This window comes from Empidonax traillii, unplaced genomic scaffold (genome assembly GCF_003031625.1).
Source record: "Empidonax traillii isolate 1590-97213 ecotype Southwest subspecies unplaced genomic scaffold, ASM303162v1 scaffold357:size1057043, whole genome shotgun sequence".
In the NCBI taxonomy this organism is placed as follows: domain Eukaryota; kingdom Metazoa; phylum Chordata; class Aves; order Passeriformes; family Tyrannidae; genus Empidonax; species Empidonax traillii.
In genome coordinates this window covers 714415-736340 of record NW_020955550.1, presented here as the reverse complement: position 1 = coordinate 736340, position 21926 = coordinate 714415, and the positions used below count along the sequence as shown (strand labels likewise).

At 43.5% G+C, this 21926-nt stretch overlaps 2 long non-coding RNA genes across 3 annotated transcripts in view; one reads left to right on the top strand and one right to left on the bottom strand.

Annotated features, from left to right (window-relative positions):
* The window catches only part of LOC114061774, a 129403-nt gene extending 120317 nt beyond the window's left edge, over positions 1–9086 (top strand). For both annotated transcript variants that reach the window (XR_003572211.1, XR_003572210.1), the window contains 2 exons: positions 5298–5402; positions 7622–9086. This is a non-coding gene — a long non-coding RNA (uncharacterized LOC114061774). The remainder of the gene's footprint in view (positions 1–5297; positions 5403–7621) is intronic.
* LOC114061775 lies at positions 388–21926 on the bottom strand. Its single transcript, XR_003572212.1, has 5 exons — positions 21888–21926; positions 19804–19958; positions 17205–17254; positions 16672–16729; positions 388–778 (listed from the first exon to the last, which is right to left on the bottom strand). It is a non-coding gene; the product is annotated as an uncharacterized LOC114061775 (long non-coding RNA).

Genomic DNA, 21926 nt, shown 5'->3' with positions numbered 1-21926 from the left:
TCTTTCTCTCAGTGAATATTAGGAGAAGTGTCATTCTGGGTAGATGTGTTATTAAATCACAGACACATTCATTGCTGAGAGCTTCCTGAGTTGCACATAAACTATCTTTGGCTTGGGTTTTTTTGTCTTCTTTTTTTCCTGCAAGCACTGAAAGATGGTGAGAGAGCCGAAGGCCAGTTCTCAAACACCTATTTTCATCAGGTGTACAGTGCTTATGGAGAGGGGTTGCCTGATGGTGTCCCTCTCCCCTGACTGACCACCCCCTGGGCACAGGAGAAAGTCAGACACCCTTCAGTGTCCTCGTGCTGCTCCCAGGGAAACGCATGTTTTTAAAAGCTGAATATGCCACCTTGGTGTGAGACACTGATGCATAAAGGAACAACCATCTCAGGTTCATACAGGTTTTATTGTCACCAGCCACTTCCTGAACACACAGAACCATTCCCAAAGGAGACACTGGGAGCTCCAGTAAAGTTGGGACAAAGACTGTCTTATCTGATGCCCAGTAGGGAAAAAAAATAAGGCTCATAAGAATATTTCACTCCTGACCAGCAGAAACATATTTCAGACTAACTGAGGGAGACTCAAGTGGAATTTCTTCTTCAGAGAAAAGGATTTTAGAAGGTTGAGGCATCCTCAGCTTGGTTTCAATGTCCATCCATTGTTCTGGGTTAGAGCAGGCTGCTCTTTTTATTTTATTGTTTGTTTGTTTGTTCCAGAGTTGTTCTTGTATATAAAAGACTGCTGCAGAATGGGCCAGGAAAACTGGAGTTAAGTCCTAAAAGCAAAAGACACAGAAAAGATAATTTAGAAAGAATATGGTGATCCTGGGTTTGAAGACATCTTGGTAGCTCTGCATGTCCCTGCCCACTTTTTTTTGCTGTGCTCTCTTTATGTCTCAAGCTTTTGTGCCTATTCACCTTGTGATTCTCAGCTCGGGGCTCATCATTTCCTAAAGGTCTTAAATCAGTCTTTGAAAATACAATTTTTTTTTTTTTTAATGTTGTCTCTATACAAATAACTAAATGCCATCCTTTCTCTGATGTGCAAAGTTGTAAAATATTTGTTTAGTATTTAATCACATAGAAATAGGTGAAATTACACTAGAAATACACCTCACCCTGGTGTTGAAGGGCAGAGGCTCGTGAGATTGTGACAAGTCAATCTGGTATTATAAAATTGCAAAATACCTGTGCCAAGAAAAAGACAAATAATAACAGAGCTTCTTTTATTGCTTATATTCTCTTCACTTTTTCTCACTGAATTATCAGATCAGGCTTCCCTCATCACAACAGAGTTGAGCCAATGCCAAGACCAGCTCACCCCTCACTCCTCATCTGCCTTAAAACTCCAGCTGTAAAGAGCAGCTCTTCTCACCTGGGGTGATTTGAACCCCACATTTGCTTAATTGTACCCTGGGTACTCAACTCCATGACAAAAATAAGATTCTCCTGCTTCAGTCCCTCATATTCCCCATTTTCCTCTCAGTGCCCCTCCATTCCCTATATTGTAAGTACTAGTTGTGGGGAGAGAAACTTATTTTATTTTGTTATGTTAGGAGGGGGGAATGAAGGCAAACAGGGCTTTTTTTTGTTATTATTATTATTTGTGAGGGAGGGTTTGTTTGGTTGGGTTTTTTTTTTCAGTACAGACAAGTTCTGACCCATAACAGTGCTCTTAGGTTCTCCTGAAAATAAAAAGTACATTTACTTTAGGTGCTCCTATAAAACAAAAAGAAATTATATATCATAGAGGTTTTCTGATCCTGTTCAGTGCACAAATGCCAATCAGAAGCAAATATGGGGCTGTATCTTGCAATCCATTTTGATATTTACAACAGAACATGGCATATCATTTAATTTAAATTTGCAGCATGCTCAGTGTAATTAATGCTGTGCAGTGCCTAGAAAATCGTGATTTCTTAATGTGATACAATGCCTGCATGCTGAGAGCATTTTTTTTTTAAACTACTGTATCATTTTGGAGCATTAATGGGGAGGCACTGCCATTAAACAGGAAATGCTCGCTCGCTCTTTATGGAACTTCCATGCAGCTCCCCAAAATATGATGCAAAGTACAGGTTTGTTTTAAAAGAGAGGGGAGAGTCAGAGATTTAATTTTCCCTTGACACAGCACGATACCTGAATAGCCAGACAGCTATTCCTAAATTATGTGCATTTCATTCCTAGGAGCTGTGAGCATTCTGAATGGGCTGTTGTTAAATACAGTACACAAGCATAAATACTCCAGGGAACAGCAAGCTGAAATTTTGGCATGAGCAGAAATCTGATGTTGTATCTGAGCACGTAATAATAATGCATATTGATTTGCCAGGAGTGCTAAGAGACGGGGGGGGAGTTGATATTCTGGGATAAGAACTGGTAAACTCGAGAACATCTTGTGTGATTAGAATAAGGTGTGGTATTTGTGTGCTGCGGTTCTGGCAGGGACAACAAGGTTCACCTTTGGACCTGGAGAGTGGTCGGGGTCTCAGTTTTGGGACTGAACCCAAGAAACTGAATGCATGATAAAGACATTTCTATATTATCCATAAGTGAAGCAGGGGGAATTTTCATCTTCACCTAGAAAACTGGGCAATGAAAGGGTAATGTGTTTGGCAAGGAGGGTTGGGACCAAAAGCCCTTCAAGGTCAGGAGCTTAACTGCCTTGACTACGATGAGCCTGGGTGTGAGTTTACCTGCTTTGTGATTGAATTGTGCAAAAAGAAGAGGAAAGAAAAAAAAAAATCCAAACCAACACTCCCCCTATTATTTCTCAAGGAATCAGTTTCTGCCAGATGTACTATAAAAGCTCTCTTTATAGACCTGTTGATAGCAAAGCAAATTCTTCAGGTCCTCTAAATAAATCTGCTCCTAAACATAATGCTTCAATTTCTATATTCTCATCTGACACCTGACAATTCAACCTTAAGAGTAATTGGTCCTGTCTTTGAACCTCTGCAAATGCTGCAGGAGGAGGGTGGACAATTTATTGATTTAGATTGATTTTTGTACGAAGCCTCTGAGACAGACGCGGTGTCCGGTGACACCAGCTGTATATATATATGTGCTCCTCGGGCACATCCACGGGCAACCAGGAGGCTTCAGGAGTATGTGGAGGTGCTCAGTAAGCACCTGCAAACCATGCTGTGTGGGGCCTCTCTTGAGTGATCACCTTGGAGACACACACCAGTTAACTGGCCAAGTTTGAATTTCAGGAGGGTGATGACACAGCTCTTCTGTTGGGAAGCCACCCCAAGCCATGTGGAACTTCCACAGGCAGGAACCAAAGGGTTATTCTAGTGCTGACTGCCCAGTGTGTTGATCTCTTCATACTGTGGCTGTTGGGATGATTGCTTGGGTATTTCCACGCCTGTAACTGTATTTTCCAGTACTGTGCTTATTCAAGAACATTACAAGACAGGGCAGTGGATTTGCCGGGAGTGAAAGGATTTCTGAACCGGCTGTTTAGTTTGTGATAAAAAAAAATGTGTCACTGATATTAATAGCTCTGAGCCCCAGTAAAGACCTAAAAAAACCCAGGGAAGTAGCAAAACAAAAGAGGACAGGAACAAGATGGCACTGAGGGTCTCATCACCAGGGATGGTGATTAAGACGTGAGGCGAAGGGCTGCCCCGCTTGTTCGCGAGTTTGGCTGGGGAAATCACCCCAATCCCGCTGCCTCGCTTCCCTCATCCATAATGAGGGAAGGGCTAACTTTGCAGCACACTTTGCATTGGCATTGCATGCTAACTTCATTACTGTTTGCAACAGCCTGTGCAATCCTCAGAGGAAAGGAATAATAACAAAGAAAAAAAAAAAGATAATTACCAAGCACATAGTTTTCATCTACAATCTTCATTTCAGGATTCACTATTCCCGATGTCAATATTTTATAATGGAAGAATGAGATATGCTAAGTTTCCGTTTGATGGAAGTAAATTCGGATTTAATATTGCCAAGGAGCTGAATTTTTAATACAGCAGAGCAGAATGCAGCCATTCCAGCCCCTGTTTGAGGCTCCTGCCGCTCCTTTGTACCGGCTCAGCGATGTTCCCATGACCAGGCGGAAAAATGGGAAGGAGCTGCTCTGAATTTTCAGAGGGGTGACAGTACTTTGTCATTTAGCTCTGTCACGATAATTGGGAGTGCCACACAATGAAGCAACATGACACACCCCTGGTAAATGAAGAGTTTTCAAAGTGATACACAGCCCCTGTCAACTGGCAAAGCTTTTGTTTGTTCACGGAGCCAGGTTGCATTTCCAGAAGGAAAACCGCACTGGAGGGGCACACTTGGAAAGTTTGCTGTAAATTGATTTCCTCTGTGTTTTTATAAAATGGGATAGATCCTACGAACAGTAGGAGAATACCCTCTTTTATCACACACTCCAACCTGCTGAGGACTTTCCACAAACTCTTTAGGAATTTACCTCTTTTTGTTAAATTGGGTTGGATCTCATTAATAAAAGAACGGTATAATGGAAAAGAGTTTCTAAAATTATACTGTAACCTAGAATTGCAGGATTCAGCTTTCTCTGCCTGAAGAAAAAAATTCTGAAGCATTAAACTTACTTTATCAAGCATTGCACCTGACATGCTCTCATAAATTTTACATACATTTTAACTTATTTTAATATTATGCAGGCTTGGTTTAAAATATTCCCATGAAGTAACTAAAATGAAGCTGCTCAGCCATAAATTAGAGCTAAAAAAATACTTGTTCCCCCCCGCCCCATCAATATTTCTTTACTTAAAATCATGTGTTGTATGTAAGTTAAATTTTCCCTTGCTGAGACACTTTGTATATCTTAATAGGAACTACCACAGGCCCAGCGAGCTGTATTTCTGTAGGGTCAAATGCACTTTCTTTGCTTTTTTTTAGAGGTGTCCTGCCTAAAAGCAGATATCAGTAACCCTTTGCATGCCACAGTGTAGCAGGGCCCACAGCTAAACATGTGGTCACATATATACACACATATATTTATTTTATATATTTACAAACATCTGGTTTTATACTTAGATATATATATGTATAAAATGCATATATAACATATATAAAATATAGAAAGTTATTATATTTAAAACTGTATTTTCTACATGTATAGATATGTATTTATATTTGTACATATACACACATAGATAGATATGTATTTGTCACCCTAAAGCCTTCTCTTTTCCAGACTGAACAATCCCAGTTCTCTCAGCCTTTCCTTGGAGGAGAGGTGCTCCACCCCTCTTGTCATCATGGTGGCCTTCTCCTGTACAAAGATCTAAAAACACATACATATTTTTCCAGGAGCAGCCCTGCCGGTTGGATGGGCAGACGACGGCACCGACAGAGGCTTCCCAGCGCGACACCCCAAGGCTTTCCCTTCCTCGGGCCAACGTCCTCATCCAGCAGGTACAACATCACCGACAACTCATCACAAAGCCCCGTTTGTGTCCCGAGCCCTGAACCTATTTCAAAGCCCCAGCTAAATTACACAAACACTTGCCCATAGACATAACAGGACTGTTATGAAACGCCGTCAGCCCGTTGCCATTTCGCCCGAGCACACCCTGCGAGTGCCTGTCAGGCCATACTTGGGCAGCTCCGCCGCGTGCGACGTGTCCCAGACACTGGGGCGATTATGTCTGAGCGCTCCTTATCTGATGGGGCGGCCGACAGCGCTCGCACATCTGCGCTCCGAGGCTCCGCTGCCGCGCGGCCACGCCGCTATTTATTTTGCTTCTGCAAGTTAGTTTTCCTTGAGAAGCAGCAGGGGCCTTCTTCAATGAACTGAAAAATGTGTATTGTATGAAGGTCTGCAGAGGGTTTGTGCCGTAGTTCAGTGGGCAAATGCGAACCCAGGGGGATGACATTTCGTTTAAACATTTGGTTTACATCTTTACATGCCAAAAATATTAATATCCTGACTTCAGCAAACTGAATTCAGCACTTTTTTTTTTCCCCCACCTCCCCTTAAATGAAGTAATTATAGCCAAAACACTCTGTGGGTATTTATTCTTCCTTCTCAGAGGTGGAGTTTCGCACACGAACATTTGGTTTCGGGGCTGGAATTGTCAGTAGCTGCTCACTTGACACTTCCCCGTTCGTTTGCGTTGGAAACCACCAGTAGTTTCTTTTCTTGTGTTTATGATATTACTCTCAGCCCTTTGATCGGGACATCTTGGATAACAGCAAAGTCTAGCTTGGTGCCTGTTTGCTAGTTAAAAAAAAAAAAAAAAAAGGTGAAGAATATGGTTTCTGTCAAAGGATCTACAAAGACAGTTACTGTAATTGAGAAGCAGAAGGGCATTTATGGAAGTGCATCTGAATGTCCTCTTCACATGTAATTGCATCAGGAATTCTACATTAACATGCAAGTGCTGTCCAAAGGGAAAAAAAAAAAAAAAAGAAAAAAGCTTATTTTTAGGTAGAAGCCCTCAGTGGGCAGTAAATTACCCATAATATCCCCCAAACTAGCAATTAGCCCTGTTTGCTGACTACCTGAATTGTTTCACAGTAGTTCAGCACAGTCTTACCAGTTATCACCATACTTATAATCAGAGATTCCGTGTATGATTCCCGCAGCTCCACATACTGCCTGCCTAAGGTCAGCAGGAATAACAAATACATTTTATTTGCTTCTTTTGGCCCTTTAAAGCTGTTTTCTCAGGCTACAATATGTGAGGAAAGCTGATGCTGCCGTGCTGCTTAACTGGCAAGAATGTGAAAAGCGGAAGCAATTTGGAAGTGTAGGTGTGCTTTGGTATTAGTTAATATTTATTTGTTTGTGTTATTCTGTATTTATTCCCTGATTAGCAGACAGTCCTGCCTGGAGACTGAGCTTTCTACCAGTTTCTGAGGTTTGCTTTTCAAAAGTTCTAACACTGGAAGATATTTTCCAACATGAGCCTGTAACTGAGGAGTGGAAAACTGGAAAATATGGAATCAAAAACCTATGGAATTTTTCCCCTTAAGGTGGAGGAGCAGTTTTCATATCCCCAGATATCCATGCTTTGCCAAAACAGTAACTCAGCTTGGTAAACAGTAGCTACGTTGCCTGTTTCAGCAGCAGAAACAATCATGGGCCTGCACATGCACACAAATACAAGCACACACATCCTAACAGCAGCACTGGGCTTCAAGGAAGAAAACTAAGTAAAAACGAGACTAATTAAAATCTTCAGGTTGAATGCTGTTTCCACCCTTACTAATCAAGCCTTGACTAAGAAAAGTCCAAATAAACTGATCATGAATTAAGTCATCCCCATTGTGAGCATGAACACACATACCTGGCCAAGGCAGGCACAAGCAGATTGATGAAACAACAAAGTTCACCTTGTTTTCTGAGTTGAAAGCTCACGCTGTTTCTTGGCAGAACAGGCATGTCAGGCCTGTAATAACCACTTGCTACCTTGCTTCAATCAGCACAGAAAACAGCACAATATTAACATCTTAGGGAAAATCCATCTGGAAACTGCTTTCTGGGGGAAAAAAATGAAAGGGAGATAACTGAATACCACACCCCGTGATTATTTATTTACTGATTTCACAGTAACTTGAAGGAACTGGAAATTTTTGTCCCCATCACCTGAAAATTTTGTATTTCAAACATTTTCTGTCAAAACACAGAGCTGAATTCCTGCTCAGAAAGAAGTGGCGAAGAACAGCTGTTGCTCACCTGAAGGAAAATCACTTGTCTGGCAGAGGCAGAGGCTGGAATTTGCTGTTTGGTTTTACTCTGGAGGAGTTTTTGTGGGCACATCTCCCCGTGCCCAGTACAGCGGGTGGCACTGCTGGGACAAAGCCAACCTGGCAGAGCCAGGCAGAGCCTCCCCAAGCTGGGATTCAGAGCAACCCCACCGACTCAGATATGGGCATCTGTTGCTTTTACACCTCAGGGGGTTGAGGCTGGAACACAGGAGCTGAACTTTAAAAATACCTCCAAAGATGTTACTTTTTGCTGACAAGATAATACTCAAATTGACTTTTCGTTTAGCCTCCTGATGGCCTGGTGTGAATATACACTTGGCATTATTTTGCACCACCTTCCTGTTGGATCAACTAACATGATATAGTCTCAGGATGCAGAGGATACTTATGTTTGGCATTAAAAAAATTAATTATGTAAATCCTGTTGTCGGAAAGTTACTACAAAGTCAACTGGGCAAATGAGCCAAAGAAAGCCTTTCCTTTATATTTTTCTTCGATTTTTTCCCCTCTTTTTCCTGAAGCATTGCTGAAGTTGGAAGACAGTAGTGATGATGCACAGCACACGTTCTAAAATGCATCTACCCTATGTGAATGTACCCTGTCCTGCTGGTTCAGTTTGGGAGTTCACTGGGAATGTTTTGGAGACTTTTAGCATCTCAAGTATATTTCTGGAAAGGAAGCAAACAATCCAGGGTCTGTACACTGGACTTTTTAAATTAACAAAATATGTATTGCTTACTTCAAAAAACACTTTGCCAAAAAATCTGGGCTAGGGAGATGGCATTTGGCACTGGATTAATTTCAGATGAAGTTTTAGGACCAGCCTAGGCTGTAGGTCTGTATTCAGTGATGTTTAAAAGTAATACCCTGGCCAGTAACTGCTGGGATCAGGCTCTGCCAAATTTTTGTTACCTTGGGCTTCATTAGCATGTGAAAACGGACTCCTCCTGGCTTTGTGTCTCACTGAAAAACAAACCACCAGGGCTGGTTCGCAGCCCTCTCCTTTGGCCAGGGGTGTAGAGCTGCCTCATGCACTCAACTTTAATTTTAAAGGTCATTTTTTCCCCTACAGCTCTTCAAAAGTTACCAGAGTGAAGGTTCCTGATTACAACAGTGAAGAGTAACTCAGGTAGGATCCTAAAGGACCCATGAGCATTGGTTGACCAACTACTTAGCAGAATGACTAAGTATTTTGTAATTAAGTCCTTAATTAAAATTGTGGTTTTGCTAAGAATAAAATCCTGCCCTGCCATATGAAATATTTCCTGTACACTTAAGGGGACCACGGGTTGCATTCACTATCTCCAGCCATTCTAATAGTGAGTGAACCAGAACACTTAAAATATTTGCAGAAAGCAATTCTGAATGAATAACACAGATAACTAACACGTCACTTTTCTTAAATGAAGAAACTTCCCTAAGCCATATCCCTTCAATCAGGGAAAAGAAACAGCCCCACATAACTAGTCTGTGTGCACAGCACTTTTTGTCTACTGCACAAACATCATGTTTTACCAATTTCCTACAGAGGCAGGAAAAATTATCCTCCATCCACAAATTATTTTGGGAATAAACAACATCTAATAGAAAAAAAAAAAAAAAGTAAAAATCATAGTCTGTTCATAGACAATGTGAAAGGCATGTGATATTTACGAAGGTACTGATTTGTAAAGAAATTATTCCTTGTTTTGGTTGGGAAAAGTCTCTGAACACAAATTATATTAAGGGCAGGAGGAGTCCAGGCTAGGTAGAAAAGAGCAAGGCAGTCAAACTTTTGGGAAGACAACCCGGGGTGGGGGGTACAGACCATGCTGGGATCTAGGCAGCACTGGGGAAAACAGCACTGCAAACGTTTGTTTACTTTTTGTACTTACAGGCTTCTTAAATAAAAGAACTGATCCCATTTAAAAGCCCTGACTGCCACGCTTTCCCCTTCCTTCCAGGAAGAATGAGCATCAGGTGACGGGATGATACAAGTGGAAAACCCTCTGAGATGCCCGTGGATATCAGTACAATACAGCCCCTCTTTGAATGCCAAGGTTACAGGTAAGGTTTTACAACAGCATCATTTCCTAAGGCTAAAAGTACCTTTCATTTTTTTAGAGCCACACAATGATTAGTACATGTAATTTTAAAATTTCTGAATCACACATCAATGAAAATCCACGCTAATCCATGTTAAACTCCAAGTTCAGTGGAGTAACACTAGGAGGAAAATGGTTTCAGCTCGGATCAGAGTGCATTTCAGTTGAGGCTCCAGGAAGGATTTTTAGATTCTTCCCAGTTTTATATACCCAAAGCAGCTTGCTTCCTTGGCTTGCATGAGGAGGATTTCATCTCCTCTGGAATTCTGGGGTAAACTGTCCTTGTACAAAATTTGTTCAGGGTCAAGTTTTAGGCAGTATTTTGTGCTGCAATAACCACACCATGACAGACAACCTTTTCAGCAGATAAAAAAAAAAAAAATCCTCTTCTTCAGGTCAGTACAAGAAAGGAACATGACAGAGCTATAAATACAGAGCCCAGAGGTGCAAAATCTCCTGCATTAAATGCGGTCATTGGCCACGTTTACATTTTTTTCCCAAACATTTCAGGTGTTAAGACAGAGAAGCAAATATATACATGGGGGAATATCTGCAATGGAAGCAGCTTCTCATTGTTAAATGAGCCTTATAATTTCTGTGCATTTTCTTTTTTCAGACAATTATTTAAAATATATATAACTGACTAGAGGGAATTGAGTTGGCTAAATCAGGTACATGTGCAAACTCAGGTTCAGAGGTGGAAGAAGCTGGGAACTGAGGGAAAAGGCTGCCTGACCACATTTCCATTTGCCAGGTATGGGCCAAGGAGACTCAGTAGGGATAAAGGATGATTTTCAGATGACAATTGGAGCATTTTAATCTGTAATACTGAAAGGAAAGCCCTGCTCACCAAGCAACCAAAGTTACGTGTAGATTATGCAACTGATTTCCAGAGGTGTGCAAATACACTACAGTGCCCAGTAAAGTCAGAGAGGGGTGATGGGGGGAAGGAAAAAAAAAAACAAACCAACCCCACTTTATGGTCTCAGGAGTGTAAGACAAAGATGAATCACTTAAGTAGTTATATTTTAAATCTTGTCTGCAAGGGTGCCTTGGACAAGCTTTGCTGTGAGGGTGGTGAGGCCCATTGTGATGGCTGGGCGAAAAAATTGTAAATGGCTGGCAGAAACTGCCATCTGCGTTTGTTAAAAAGTAATCTGTACCCACACTTACAAATTACAAAGATTTGCCAGAGGTTACCATTGGCCACAAAAAGTTTTGAGACTCTGTCTTTAAAGCTGTGCTTAAAGCCAGGGATTTGTTTGTGTGAATGTAAGTGGCAAGTCTCTGGAGGCTGAGCCAGCACTGGCTTAAATGAAGCCATGGCCAGGTCAGTGCAGGCAGAAGGATGGTCCTGATAAGACAAGAAAGGAATGGATGTGAAATGGGAGGGCAGGTACCAGTGATTCACGTGAAGAGTTTGCTTTACTCACCTTGCCAAAAAAAACACCACCAAGTGGCACAAAACTTTGAAAAAAAAATACTAAAAGATACTCTTCTTCTAATAAAAATTAACTCATTAAAATTAACTCATTGATTATTTTTTTTCAACTCAAGAAAGAAAATTACTTTTTTTTTTTTTTTTTTTCCTGAGCATCACTTTGGAGTTGCACCTTTTTGAGGGGTTGGAACTAAATGTTCTTCAAGGTCTCCTTCCAAGCCAAGCTATTCTACGATTCTGTGAAAACAAGTTCTCAGTTTGGCAGTTTCCCAGGCCCTTCACTCAGGGGGGTTCTCCAGGGCTTTCCTCAGGCATCCTGTGCTAAACGAGCTTCCAGGTTTCAGTGAAAAAGTGGCGCCACTACAATTTCAAGATGACAGCACTATGGCAAACCAGTTGTCATATGCTTGAGTTACCAGCCCAAGAGGTAGATTTAGAGTATTATGAAAATATATGCATTTTGAAGTGCTGTGAATTATACCAAATAATCCTGAATATCTCTTTTGCTACACTAATGAATCAAACCAGAGTTTTCCACATTATCTGCAATCACCATGGAGAAAATGGGTTTCAGTGTACATAGTTTCTGTATAAATAGTGCATCTCCAGCACATTCTGTAAGTAAGTAGTGTCTGATTGCATAATAATAACAATAATAAAGAGAGAGCTGTCCAGCGTGCACATGGGCCAATTAAAGTATCAAGTGCACGAGCCTGCAGCATTCCTGGCAGGGGAAAAGTTGTCAGGGAGGTGGCCTGGTTTATCAGTGCCCTCACCTCCATGCCTGAGCCTCCCACCAGCCCTCCAGCCCCAAATCATGGAGTCTGGAGACCTTTATCCCTGAATCCTTGCAGGGAAGCAGGTCATGGGCACAGCACAGCATCTGGCATTTGAGAGGCTCCCGGCATAAATCATGGGAAACATGCCTGCAGCACCAAGACACAACTTACTGGTTTGGGTGAAGCTTCAGCACTGGAGCAATTCCCACTGTGCCTCACAGCTCGCTGGGCAGGATTTCCTCTGGCTGGAGGGACCAGACCCAAGCTCCCCTGCGTGCCACGGGTATAGCTGAGAATTCACGGAAAATTGGAGGAATGTACTTTATGGGGTGGCTGGATCAGATGTTTATGGCCTGAAATAGGAGATCCCAACCCAAACCACTTTCTTGGTTTCTAATGGTGAGAGGCAGAATAGGAAGATCATATAAATTCATGCTGGGGAGTGGATACGAAAAGAGAATGTGGGGAAAAGCTGGGACAACCCACAGCCTCAGTAGCTGCCTTGCCATTAATTATGGCTAATGGGCTAATAAACACCTTCACATTTAATGCACTGCACATTCAGCCTGTGGAAACTCCCTTACAGAGATGACCCAGAAGAATTAGACAAATTAAACCCCAGGATGGTGGAATTATGCCTTGCTAACAACACTGGCTTAAAAGTAGTAGAGGACCGAGTGCTCAGGATGCCTGGAGACAATCACTTACCACCCAAAAGGAACTTCTGACAGTTGATAACATTCATCAAATACTTCTCATTCCCTCTGCACAGGAGAAATGGGTGGTCACAACTATTCTGGTGTGGGTGGAAGGGCTCTTCCACCTGAGTGTTGGAGTGTGCCAGGTGGCACAGGAAACACAACACCTGGGCTGTGATTTCCCGGGCACATCCCAGCCTGGACACACGCGTACCAATGCACTGCTCCAGAGGCCTTTTCCAGAGGATATAATTGCATGCACTGCCCTGAGCACCAGGAACAGGCCACTTCAGGGAATGAGGCTGCTCCTCAAGAAACAGCCACTTACTCCCCTCTCAGCTCTGCAGAAGGGCAAATGTCTCTGGTTCAGGCCTTGGAAATAATGAGGTAAAACGGACTCGGCATCGTTAAAACCTCCCCAAAGACAGGTCGGGATATTAGAATATCTGATTGGAAAAAAACCGACGGGCAAAAAACCTGGACAGGACCCCTCCTCCCACAGAGCCGTGGAAAAGGCTCCCAGGTCACAGAAGGAGAGCTGGGAATGAATCGTGAAGTGGCCTGCAGGAATGCTACAAAAAGAGCCCGAGCCAAAAGGCAGCTGGAGATGCTGACAAGGGGGTCCTGCAGGCGGTTGGCAGCGCTGCAGTTGGAGACCACGATTTTCCTTCCTCTCCCAACAGAAACAGGCCAACAGCAGGACAACCAGGCCCACCATGCTGGCTTTCCCAAACGGTGGAGCATCCGGGCACTGCCGGGAAAACAGGCAGCTCTTTATTTTGGAAGCCTAAATACAGAACCGGTGCCCAACTTCAGATAATCAGAATTTTATCCTCTCTACAAAGACCTTACGAAACACAAGTGATCACTGTGAAACCTGGAGTTGCTTTTTATGTTTTAGCCTAACTTTACTGAATCCAGACTCAAAAGTTTCCCAGTACCTCTGCCATTAATTAAAAATAATAAAAAAAAAATACATCTTGTAACACTTTTCTAAGGAAAAACAAAGCGGATGTAGCTCCACTGCCCTGGACACTCTAACATTTAACTTGGTTCACTCCCAGAGGCCATGATCCAGCCAGATACTCAAACACCTGTATAACTCCAGTACACTTCTAAGTACTGCTCTGAACTTTGGCAAAAGTAGGGAAAATAAGTTCTATTAAAACATTACTTTCTTTCTTTCAAATCTGATTTTTTTGAGAATCTTGACTGCAATGCATCACGTTAAGTATTTCCTTCCTCTTGCAGAATATTTTAATATTAAGCCAGATATTTTTATATTTCCACAAATTAAATGCACCATGGCTGAAGGTTTGACAGAAGCTCTAATTTGCACATAAAAAGGTAGAACGATTTCAGTTTTGACAGCACAAGCTTTTGATTTGTTAATAAAGGCAATTCTTTCTCAATTGTGAACATACTCCCCAAATAAGACAATGCAGTTTGTAGCAAATAAAAACCCAGCATCTTCTGGCATGGAGACTAAACTTTTGATCCAAAGTTATTACAGAAATTCAGATTTTATAAAAATAAAAGAATGAAACTTTCACATTCAAAGTTTAGTAGCAACAGAGCAGGAATCAGAGGAAGAGACATGTTCCTGCCACATTCTCTGTACCTGTTGTTAGCAACCTACCTTCAACACGTTTGGATAAAGTTCACTGCTAGAAAGTACCTGTGAAAGCTGAAGTAGTTTTGGAGGCTGAGAGTGAGAAAGCCACGTGGAAATGGTTTTGGTAAAAATTACCACAGATTTTCCTTGTGATGTCCTAAGTAAACTGCAATCTAAGAACACCAGGATTTCAGACTCTCGTGATGAAGGCCAAGTTTATAAACCAAGATTCAACCAAGGCCAAAGCCAAGGCCAAGTTACAAGAGGCCAAACCCTCAGAGTGACCCTGTGTGCCCATGGCAGAGCTCCCCTTTTCCCCTGAGAGACCACAGAGGAGGAGAGAGCACAGAGCTGCAGAACAGGCTGGGCAGAGTCAGCTTAAGCACGGAAAAAAAAAATAAAATTTGGATTTCTGATCTCAGATCAAATTATTCTAAACTTTTCCCTGTGTGACAGCCAAAAGCTTCAGCATGGAAGGAAAGCTCAAAGTACCCAGGATCCGTTTCAGGATATAAAAGGGTAATGAAGGACTCACCCACAGCCCTGCCAAGGCTTTTACAGTCTCGGCACACACTTTGCCCTGGCATCAACAGCTGAATAAAGCTTCTCAACTCATGTGAGCAACATGTCCAAACAGCCTGAGGCAGAAACCAGCCCATGGTGTTACGAAAAGCCCCCACTTTTGAGAGCTGACACTACCCCAGACCCAGCCAGGGGCTGCTGGGTACCACTTGTGTGGGCACAGGAAAGCAATGAGCAAACGCCGTGAACGTGCCTGAGGTGAGATCCAGCACCTCCCAAATGTTACTGGGAAACCCTTCCTAGACATCTGCAGCCACGGCACGGAGCTGGGACTGTCAGGGAGCTGGGGACAGTGGTTACTTACTGGTGACTGGCAGCAGCACATCCTGCTGCCACGACACAGCCTGCTAGCAATCTTTGACTGTACTGCTCGTGGTGCTTTGCACTGACACCACACACGGTACTTTACTGGCCCACTGTCCCTCCATTTAATGCAAAAATTCCTGATTTTTGTAAACTTCTAAGTTTTTGCTGGAGGAAGCAAAGCAGTTCATTATTGAAAGGCATTTTTGTTTTCCCAACAGTGTCACCTCCTGCTTTTCTTTGCTTGCATCTCACCACAGTTGCCTCCTAATCAAGTGTTGGTGAAACAAGGCTGAAGGTATTTTGGTCATGTTTTCACACTTGTGATGTACAGTTGCCTTGTCTCCTTCCACTTTCCTTCTGACTACACTCTGCTTCACAAATGCAGCCATCTGGCACAACATCTCAGTTTCTTCTATCGACACCTGAGTAATCAGAGCCCTTTTTTTCCTCCCTTTTTTTTTTGTTTTTATTTTTAAATAAAGCAAGTGTTTCCAGTGCCAGTGCCCAGGGTTATAATAGGCAAACCCCACCCTGTTAATGAGAAGCAACAGAAGTGAGAGGTCACTGGTATTAATGCTAGAAAACATTTAGGGTGAGATGAGAGGGGGAAAAAAAGCACCCAGCATTTTCAAGGAGACTATCACAAGTCATCTCCAGCACTTTGTTGCCTTCACGTTCCTTTACAGCCTCAGGAATGGTTATTTTAAAACTGAACCTCCCTTCAGCTTTGTGCAGTAGTGGCACAAAGACCTGTGGGGGCACCAGGGATGGCACGTGTGGCACACGCCAGAGGAAATCCAGCTTGGGGTGGTAGGGGGGCATTTAAAGAGCACTCAGGAGGTATTTCTATATATTATCTGTGTGAAATATATTTTTGAAAACATTGATGGCAAAGTTGTGGCCCCAAAAATATTACCCCACATTGCTGTATGGCCAAAGCTGCATCCTAAGAAATTTTTTTCCCAGCCTTGTCTCAAAGGACATCTCTCAGACCTTCTCTTTCTTGCTAACACTCACCTTTCCCATGCCAGAAATAAATTTGACAATGCTGACTTGATCTCCATCTGGCTGCCATTCCCTCCACGCATCTGATCCTATCCCTGAACTCTGTCCCTCTCGAAATAAAAGACGGCCACCACCCCACGGACCAACTGACCTGGAAACCCTGCACGCAGATATACGAGCAGTGGAGCAGCTGTGCCAAAGGAAACTCACAAATCACATCCTCTGGGCACCGGGACAGCTGGCAGAGAGACAGAACACACGGGCTGCCTCTCCACCTCCCGCAGGCTCCCTGTGTGCTGAGGCACCCCTGCACCACCTAAACCTGCTGCTCCTCTCACAGGCCTCTTGCTGCAGCCCTCCCAGGCAGGAGGAGATGGGGCAGTCAGGAGAACCATCTCCCACCAGCTCAGCAGAGCCTGAGCAGGGGCAGAGGAGAAGCAGGATGGGGGATGAACACCCACCTGGCCAGCCCCTCGGAGCAGTGCAGCACGGTCGGGTAGGAAGCAACCACAGCAGCACCTGAAATACAGACACAAAGCCTCAGGCACAAGAGCTGCTGCCCCGTCATCCAAGTTGTCCCAAAACACAGGCGTCAGCAGCGTGATTCTTGCTGTCAATACCAATTTGGAAAGTGCCATCAGTGATAATGTGCCAGTACAGTTCAGTAATGACTACAGTGAACCTGCACTGGAATCCCTGTTTCTTCTTCTCATTTGTTTTAAACAGAATTTTCCAACAAGTGCGCTGGGCATCTGTGCCACATCAGCTCAGGGACTCTTTGCTTTGGTGAGTTAGAAAGGATTTTTTGGTTCTATGAGCTTCCTCCCTCTGTGAGTGGTCAGCAGGGGCCACAGCATCCTCTCTGGGTGGATTTACAACTCACGGAGATGCCAAAGAAGTCTGACATGAAAACCTCAATCTAGACCCCTTCAGAACTTGAATGCAAATTCAGAACCAGACTAGGACAATCTGGACTTGGGTTTGTGAGAAATACCTGATTTTCAAGACAGAGCCACCTGGAAGATTCCCTTCTTCTCTTTCAACCTGAAAAGAGAGACGGAGCGGTTAATGGGGGAAGAGAAAGGCCGTGACAATGACAAGCTCTGTGAAAAGTTTCTTTGCAAATAACAGTGTAACACTAAGAAGTTAGGTTAAAATGGTTTCAAAGTCTAAAATTAGTTACATTTTAAACTAACAGCATATGCTTTTATTGTCTCTGATCTAAAATATAATCCCAGGAGGCTGTGAAAAGCATGCAAATTACGGAAAGCTAATTTGCTCCAACAGCGACACCTCCCATGTAGTTGGGAGGTCTATTAGACCTAGTGTACTCTCCATTATTTGCATATTAATAGCACCTGCTGAAATACTTTGGGATTTACTTTTCCTGCCAGCAGAGGGACAAAACAAACAAAAAAATTGATATAAAATTCCTTTCCTACAGATTTGATGAACAATAAACTATTTAGACGGTGTGAAGAATGCCAAATTAGTGAGAGGCAACGGGGTGGGACTGTGATACCAGCTGGGATTTTCAGAGAAACTGGACTACAAGTCTGCTGAAAAAAAAAAAAAAAAAATTTCCCAAACCAAAAAAACAAACAACAAAAAAGGCCTCTCTGGAAAGTGCTGGGTAATTTGAAATCACTCACTTGGCTCAAGTCTGAAGAATGGAAAAGTTGAACTAAAGAAATCCAGACACTGCAGCAAGAAAAAAAAAAAAAGAAAAACACGACAAAAAAAATCCTACATATCCACAAGCCCCGAAAGCAGAACCCCCCAAAGTGGACCTTGATTAAAAATCTACAAACCCCCAGGCTTTGATATTAGCCAGGCCTGCAAGGCCTAGTCTCCTGCACATAAAACAAAAAATAAATTAAAACCAGCTACAGCCTGAGATTTACTTAACAAGCCAACTTCCAGTCTCTGCTCATGACCACTGCTTCCCCTTCTGGCCCCCGAGCTATAAAAAAAAGCCCCTTGTATATTCCTATAGCTCATCTTCCTCAGGGGTGAGGGTGAGAGCAGCTTCCTTTCCACAGTAGCGCATGGAAAAAGCTCCCCTTGCAGCGCCAGGCACAGCCAGACCCGCAGGCTGGATGTGTAACGCGTGCCTGGCTCTCCAGAGCGGATTCAGGAAGCTGACCAGGGAGACAGGGACGTTCCCCAGCACCTCCTTTTCCAAACAGGCAATTGGTATTCCTAAAGAATACTGCCAGCCATGTGCTCATATTCCCTGCAAGAGTTACAAGGGGCCTGTATTTCTCCGTATTCCCTCTGCTTTAATTCTGATTATGCACCCTCTTTTACACAGGCACGGAAAGGCCCACCAGAGTTAACTTACTGCTGCTGTGCCAAATTTCTGTAGCATTTCAGCTACGTTCGTATTCCCAAATGAAGGAGGCAATTGACTTTAAGTTAAAATGACTAAATGGTTCTATACATATTCCAAAAGTAGTGAAATGGAGTTTCATGGAGGACAACAAAGCACGGAAATGTGCGGCAGCAGAGCCCACCCCATCCCTTGGCACCGTGTGACCCATGTGAGGGGAGTGAGGAGAAGAGGGGATGTTACCAGGAAATATATTATTATTGGCCTCTTTTCCCTTCAGCACAAACAGAGCCCAATATGTCTTTCAGCTCTGCACAGCCAAGTGAGACCTATGCAAAACTTGCTCGGTGTCAGTGGTAATTACCGGAGGAGGCAATCAAACATTACAGCAACGGGGACCCCAGAAATGCTGCACGCAGACAGCTCCCACCATGGCCGTCAACAAATGCTAATTCTCATTAATGTGTGTGTAAATCCTAAATGCTGCAGCAGTGGTAGCCATTAGTATTAGCTGGTAGCTAATTAGTAGTAAGTAGCAGAACTAGTTAAAGTTGCAGGATGGCAAGTGGATGCGAATTGGAGGGACTCGGCTCTGAGCTTGTGATCACTGTGGGTGATAACTTCCAGCACATTTTTGCAGAGTTAGGAACCTCTAAACAGCTGGCAGGGAAAAAGGGGTGACCAGAACAGTTCCTGGGAGGCCTCAGTGGTTCAGGGCACTGAGAAGCAGAGCTCCCTCCTTGTGTTTAGGTTCCAGCTCGAAATGGTTAAGAACTGAGCATTGCTGTCGTTCAGATGCCCTATAAAAATGGGTTTGTACCCCATTTCTACAAGAGGAGAGCAGGATCTGCCTCCTTGACCTTTTCTATGTACCTGCTGTGGTTTGGTCATGGATCCTGTGCTTCAGGGATGGCACAAGCAGGCACGGAAGGAAGGAAGGAAGAGCAGTTCCCCTTGGAAGCCCTGGGATACAGCAGGGCCTGGAGACACGGCTGTTGCTGCTGCCATGTCCATGGCTAAAAACATCCTGTGCTGCCTCCCAGCACTGCCCCAGCCTCTCTGCAAAGTGTTCTTCCAGTCACAGAGAGCCCTGCATTTGTAATGACAGCAATAAAAATAATAACAATAATAATAATAATAATAATAATAAAAAAGCCATCCTGGAAAGCAAAACCCTATTACAATATTACCTATTATAACAAATTGGATGTTCCTTACCTGAAATTTCAGGAGCAATTAGCAAACAGAATTATCCACAAACGTGTGTATGCCCCGTTATCCTTGTAGTGGTTTCAGCAGCCACATTCCCAGCCTGCAGTTTGCTATCCAGCAGCTTCCAAACCACAGCTTTTTCTTCTTTCTTTTTTTTTTTTGCACCATGAAGTTCATGGCAGCCAATATTCTACCACCTGCACACTGGGGGAGAAAAAAAGCAAGGGGGAGAGGATCAATATATACAGTATGTTTATATTTAGCAAGAACATGTTGCAGAGTGGGGAGCTGTGATGTGTGTGTTGGCATTGTGTGGGAAAGGATCCTTAGTGGCACTGCAGCTGGAAAAATTAGTGGAAGATCAGGGGGACTGTCTTCAGTGACAAACTTTCATCTGGCAAGTTACAATTCTGTCGTAGGAAATGGTGCCTTAGACTGCAGGTAATTTGTGAATCCCAGAAAAGGCAGATCACTGATTCTTCATCAGAACTGCAGAACCTGATCTATAAAAATTTGGGCCTCAGCAGGAGGTTGTGTCTTAAGTGTGATTTGCATTTCAATTCTTAGTGCACCACAACCTTCCAGCAGCACTATCACAATGAAAGTTTTTGGTCTCAGTGTGCTCAAAATCCGTATCAAAAAATATAAAAAAAATCCTGCCACAATGGCAGTCAGTTGTTAATGGGAAGGAAAGTGGCATTTATGTTCAAATTGTTTCACAAAACACCATTACATCAGAGTCTTTCATCATTTTGTGGGGGATCGAGTCCCCTGACGCCATCTTCGGGGACCTCATGTGGTGCTTGTCACTATCATTCCACTTGCACAAACACCCCGGCCCTTTCAATTTTTATCTGCCCAGAACCCAGAATATGTTACATTATTTAGTTTTTGTTCTGTATGAAGAATTCACAACAAATAAAAGCCATTTCCCTGAAAAAAAACCCCAGGCTGTGAGTGACGGTGCAGGGAATTTCAGGCAGAGCCCCTTTGCAGAAGGGGCAGCAGCTCTGCCATCCCTCCCGCTGACTGATGGCACAGCTCCAACTCATCCTACATGGAGCAGCCACCAGCACTGGCAATGATGGCCTGATGCTCACTTATTTCCCTAAAAAACTGCCTGGGTCAGGCTCTGAACCCTGTGTATGTGCTACAGATGAATTATTCATAGGAACAGGAGGGTTTCCCTTCGCTGCTGCTGAATCAGGGAGAGGGGTTTGCAGAGAGAGGTAAAACAATCCACTCCTGACTCCTTTAGCCAAGGAAATGTTCCAAGTCAAACCCTCCCAGCCTCTTAACCCAGTGTCAACAGAGACAGGTCTTCATGCCCTTCCTGTGTGCTTGGGAAGCCAACTGACCCAAGCTCTCTGAGAGGAATCCAGTGTGCAGAGCTGTCCATGGGCCAAGGAAGAGGGTTATTAATGTTCTGGCACAGCCCTGCTCCCTCTCCTTGCTGCTCACGGAGCCAGGTTTTGTCCTGAAGAGCTACACACGACCACGAATTCAAACCTACATTGATTTTTGCGATTTGATCCCTGTTTTCCTATGTGTAGAATATTACTGCCACTTACTCAGATATGGCTAAACTCAACAACCCTTTCCAGGGACACATTCTCCAGCTGATTAAATTTCCAGGCTCCAAACCTCAAAGGCCAAGTAAAGGGTACAGGAGTGTGTCTGCCACATCAACGTCCCAAGTGTGTTTCCAAGTTTCTTTCTGCTTTTGGCTGTTGACAGGAGTTTTTAGGGACTGGAGCAGGTAGAGGCTGAATGCAGGGCATTAATACCTATTTCAGTCCCTCTCTCTTTAGTGTTGCCATGTTGGGGCCCAGTGATTTGTTTCCTTGCACAGTGCTGCAAGCTGGCATTTGCAAGACTGCAGCACTCTGACTGTGAACTTCCATACCAGCTGCTCCCCTGTGACAAATGGAAATCAAATCTCCACACTGAAGGTTTTGGCTCTTCTCGAAACACACTGAGAGAAGTGGGTTGTTCCATAAAGGAAAGGCCAAGCTTTGGGAAAGTCCCTCCTGGGTCCCAGTGCCTCTATGCAGAGACAATTTAGGGGGGGTGATTCTACAGGACAATAAGACACTGACCCTCTAGGATTTCTGACCTGGGACAATCACTTACTCTTCAAAATGTTTGCTTTCACTCCACTGAGTATCTGAG